Genomic DNA, 6,000 nt, shown 5'->3' with positions numbered 1-6,000 from the left:
TAAAAGACAGTATTACGAAACGTCAACTGAAAGCGATAAAAGTAGTTTACCTTTGGAAAAACTTACAATCGACCAAATTATGGTTCCCCAAAACACCCAATCCAAGCCTCTTAAGCACTTTCAAAACAAAAACATTACGAAACGTCAAATTTAAGCGATCAAAGTAATTTACCTGCGGAAAATCCCACAACAGACCAAATTATGGTTTCCCAAAACACCCAGTTTAAGCCTCTTAAGCACTTTTAAACCAAAAACATTACCAAACATAAACGTACAAGCGTACAAAGTAATTTACCTGCGGAAAATCCTACAACACACCAAATTATGGTTCCCCAGAACACCCATTCTAAGTTTCTTAAGCACTTTTGAAGCAAAACCATTACAAAACATCAACTTTAAGCGATCAGAGTAATTAACCTGTGGAAAATCCTACAACAGGCTAAATTTTGGTTCCCCCAAAACACCCTGTCCAAGTTTCTTAAGCACTTTCGAGAGAATAAAGAAAACAAAACAGAATATACATAAGTTACATGGTCGATAAACGACACTTAAATATAATCGTATTTACAAGAAAATACAGAAATACTAGACGCACTCAACTCAATAGATAACTGCTAGGTTTGCAGCCTAGTCTTACCGAAATCTTAAGTTTAAGAGTACTCCTCCCCTAGTAGGGTACTGATCCTGGCGTATTTCTGTCCGCGAAAATAGTGATAATTCCTCGACACCAGTAGCTTATGCATAAAAAGGACAATAAGGCAGTAAATACTACCAGAAAAAAAAACAGGCTAAATTTACTCTGGAAAAAACCAGTGGCAAAATACATTAACAATATTCATATGACAAAGATTGGAAATAGTAAAAGAAAATTTATGGGCTAGTTCTTTACCTTAGAAGAATTTTTATATAAAAACCTTTCTACAAGAGTACTTTGTTTATTATAATGTATAATAAACTTTGAATTCAAAGAAGGCTTGTTTGCGTCAGCTTAAAAAGGCTAGCTTATATACACCATGACACACTTAAGTATGAAATCACCACTTTCTGATAAAAGACAGTATTACAAAACGTCAACTGAAAGCGATAAAAGTAGTTTACCTTCGGAAAATCTTACAATCGACCAAATTAGGGTTCCCCTAAACACCCAATCCAAGCCTCTTAAGCGCTTTCAAAACAAAAACATTACGAAATGTCAAATTTAAGCGATCAGAGTAATTAACCTGTGGAAAATCCTACAAGAGACTAAATTATGGTTCCCCCAAAACACCCAGTCCAAGTTTCTTAAGCACTTTCAAAAGAATAAAGAAAACAAAACAGAATATACATAAGTTACATGGTCTATAAACGACACTTAAATATAATCGTATTTACAAAAAAATACAGAAATACTAGACGCACTCAACTCAATAGATAACTGCTAGGTTTGCAGCCTAGTCTTACCGAAATCTTAAGTTTAAGAGTACTCCTACCCTAGTAGGGTAATTATCCTGGCGTATTTCTGTCAGCGGCAATAGTGATCATTCCTCGACACCAGTAACTTATGAATCAAAAGGACAATAAGGCAGTAAATACTACCAGAAAAAAAAACCAGGCTAAATTTACTCTGGAAAAAACCAGTGGCAAAATACATTAACAATATTCATATGACAAAGATTGGAAATAGTAAAAGAAAATTCATGGGCTAGTTCTTTACCTTAGAAGAATTTTTATATAAAAACCTTTCTACAAGAGTACTTTGTTTATTATAATGTATAATAAACTTCGAATTCAAAGAAGGCTTGTTTGCGTCAGCTTCAATATGCTAGCTTATATACACCATGACACACTTAAGTATGAAATCACCACTTTCTGATAAAAGACAGTATTACGAAACGTCAACTGAAAGCGATAAAAGTAGTTTACCTGCGGAACATCCTAGAACAGACCAAATTATGGTTTTCCCAAAACACCCAGTTTAAGCCTCTTAAGCACTTTTAAACCAAAAACATTACCAAACATAAACTTACAAGCGTACAAAGTAATTTACCTGCGGAATATCCTACAACGCACCACATTATGGTTTCCCAAAACACCCATTCTAAGTTTCTCAAGCACTTTTGAAACAAAACCATTACGAAACATCAACTTTAAGCGATCAGAGTAATTAACCTGTGGAAAATCCTACAACAGACTAAATTATGGTTCCCCAAAACACCCAGTCCAAGTTTCTTAAGCACTTTCAAGAGAATATGGAAAACAAAACAGAATATACATAAGTTACATGGTCGATAAACGACACTTAAATATGGTCGTATTTACAAAAAAATACAGAAATACTAGACGCACTCAACTCAATCGATAACTGCTAGGTTTGCAGCCTAGTCTTACCGAAATCTTAAGTTTAAGAGTACTCCTCCCCTAGTAGGGTACTTATCCTGGCGTATTTATGTCCGCGAAAATAGTGATCATTCCTCGACACCAGTAACTTATGCATAAAAAGGACAATAAGGCAGTAAATACTACCAGAAAAAAAAAGAGGCTAAATTTACTCTGGAAAAAACCAGTGGCAAAATACATTAACAATATTCATATGACAAAGATTGGAAATAGTAAAAGAAAATTCACGGGCTAGTTCTTTACCTTAGAAGAATTTTTATATAAAAACCTTTCTACAAGAGTACTTTGTTTATTGTAAAGTATAGTAAAATTCGAATTCAAAAAAGGTTTGTTTGCGTCAGCTTCAATATGCTAGCTTATATCCACCATGACAAACTTAAGTATGAAATCACCACTTTCTGATAAAAGACAGTATTACGAAACGTCAACTGAAAGCGATAAAAGTAGTTTACCTTTGGAAAAACTTACAATCGACCAAATTATGGTTCCCCAAAACACCCAATCCAAGCCTCTTAAGCACTTTCAAAACAAAAACATTACGAAACGTCAAATTTAAGCGATCAAAGTAATTTACCTGCGGAAAATCCCACAACAGACCAAATTATGGTTTCCCAAAACACCCAGTTTAAGCCTCTTAAGCACTTTTAAACCAAAAACATTACCAAACATAAACGTACAAGCGTACAAAGTAATTTACCTGCGGAAAATCCTACAACACACCAAATTATGGTTCCCCAGAACACCCATTCTAAGTTTCTTAAGCACTTTTGAAGCAAAACCATTACAAAACATCAACTTTAAGCGATCAGAGTAATTAACCTGTGGAAAATCCTACAACAGGCTAAATTTTGGTTCCTCCAAAACACCCTGTCCAAGTTTCTTAAGCACTTTCGAGAGAATAAAGAAAACAAAACAGAATATACATAAGTTACATGGTCGATAAACGACACTTAAATATAATCGTATTTACAAAAAAATACAGAAATACTAGACGCACTCAACTCAATCGATAACTGCTAGGTTTGCAGCCTAGTCTTACCGAAATCTTAAGTTTAAGAGTACTCCTCCCCTAGTAGGGTACTTATCCTGGCGTATTTCTGTCCGCGAAAATAGTGATCATTCCTCGACACCAGTAACTTATGCATAAAAAGGACAATAAGGCAGTAAATACTACCAGAAAAAAACCAGGCTAAATTTACTCTGGAAAAAACCAGTGGCAAAATACATTAACAATATTCATATGACAAAGATTGGAAATAGTAAAAGAAAATTCATGGGCTAGTTCTTTACCTTAGAAGAATTTTTATATAAAAACCTTTCTACAAGGGTACTTTGTTTATTATAAAGTATAATAAACTTCGAATTCAAAGAAGGCTTGTTTGCGTCAGCTTCAATATGCTAGCTTATATACACCATGACAAACTTAAGTATGAAATCACCACTTTCTTATAAAAGACAGTATTACGAAACGTCAACTGAAAGCGATAAAAGTAGTTTACCTGAGGAAAATCTGACAATCGACCAAAGTATGGTTCCCCCAAAACACATAATCGTAAACACATAAACATAAACTTACAAGCGTACAAAGTAATTTACCTGCGGAAAATCCTTTATCATACCAAATTATGGATTCCCCAAATCACCCAGTCTAAGTTTCTGAAGCACTTTTAAAACAAAAACATTACGTAACATCAACTTCAAGCGATTAGAGTAATTTACCTGTGGACAATCCTACAATAGACCAAATTATGGTTTCCCCAAAGCATCCAATCCAAGTTTATTAAGCACTTTGAAAACAAAAACATTACGAAACATCAACTTCAAGCGATCAGAGTAATTTACCTATGGAAAATCCTACAACCAAACAAATTAGGGTTCTTCCAAAACACCCAATCCAAGTCTCTTAAGCACTTTCAAAATAAAAACATTACGAAACATAAACTTACAAGCGTACAAAGTAATTTACCTGACGAAAATACTACAACATACCAAACTATGGTTTCCCCAAAACACCCAGTCTAAGTTACTAAAGCACTTTTAAAAGAAAAACATTACGAAAGAGTAAAGTAATTAATCTGTGGACATTCCTACAACAGACCAAATTATGGTTCCCCCAAAGCACCCAGTCCAAGTTTCTTAAGCAATTTCAAAAGAATAAAGAAAACAAAACAGAATATACATAAGTTACAAGGTCGATAAATGACACTTAAATATAATCGTATTTACAAAAAAATACAGAAATACTAGACGCACTCAACTCAATAGATAACTGCTAGGTTTGCAGCCTAGTCTTACCGAAATCTTAAGTTTAAGAGTACTCCTCCCCTAGTAGGGTACTTATCCTGGCGTATTTATGTCCGCGAAAATAGTGATCATTCCTCGACACCAGTAACTTATGCATAAAAAGGACAATAAGACAGTAAATACTACCAGAAAAAAAAAGAGGCTAAATTTACTCTGGAAAAAACCAGTGGCAAAATACATTAACAATATTCATATGACAAAGATTGGAAATAGTAAAAGAAAATTCACGGGCTAGTTCTTTACCTTAGAAGAATTTTTATATAAAAACCTTTCTACAAGAGTACTTTGTTTATTATAAAGTATAGTAAAATTCGAATTCAAAAAAGGTTTGTTTGCGTCAGCTTCAATATGCTAGCTTATATCCACCATGACAAACTTAAGTATAAAATCACCACTTTCTGATAAAAGACAGTATTACGAAACGTCAACTGAAAGCGATAAAAGTAGTTTACCTTTGGAAAAACTTACAATCGACCAAATTATGGTTCCCCAAAACACCCAATCCAAGCCTCTTAAGCACTTTCAAAACAAAAACATTACGAAACGTCAAATTTAAGCGATCAAAGTAATTTACCTGCGGAAAATCCCACAACAGACCAAATTATGGTTTCCCCAAAACACCCAGTTTAAGCCTCTTAAGCACTTTTAAACCAAAAGCATTACCAAACATAAACGTACAAGCGTACAAAGTAATTTACCTGCGGAAAATCCTACAACACACCAAATTATGGTTCCCCAGAACACCCATTCTAAGTTTCTTAAGCACTTTTGAAGCAAAACCATTACAAAACATCAACTTTAAGCGATCAGAGTAATTAACCTGTGGAAAATCCTACAACAGGCTAAATTTTGGTTCCCCCAAAACACCCTGTCCAAGTTTCTTAAGCACTTTCGAGAGAATAAAGAAAACAAAACAGAATATACATAAGTTACATGGTCGATAAACGACACTTAAATATAATCGTATTTACAAAAAAATACAGAAATACTAGACGCACTCAACTCAATCGATAACTGCTAGGTTTGCAGCCTAGTCTTACCGAAATCTTAAGTTTAAGAGTACTCCTCCCCTAGTAGGGTACTTATCCTGGCGTATTTCTGTCCGCGAAAATAGTGATCATTCCTCGACACCAGTAACTTATGCATAAAAAGGACAATAAGGCAGTAAATACTACCAGAAAAAAACCAGGCTAAATTTACTCTGGAAAAAACCAGTGGCAAAATACATTAACAATATTCATATGACAAAGATTGGAAATAGTAAAAGAAAATTCATGGGCTAGTTCTTTACCTTAGAAGAATTTTTATATAAAAACCTTT

The sequence above is a fragment of the Diabrotica undecimpunctata genome, chromosome 2 (assembly GCF_040954645.1).
Source record: "Diabrotica undecimpunctata isolate CICGRU chromosome 2, icDiaUnde3, whole genome shotgun sequence".
Lineage (NCBI taxonomy): Eukaryota > Metazoa > Arthropoda > Insecta > Coleoptera > Chrysomelidae > Diabrotica > Diabrotica undecimpunctata.
The sequence above is the reverse complement of the archived record's forward strand: the minus strand, read 5'-3'. Positions refer to the sequence as shown.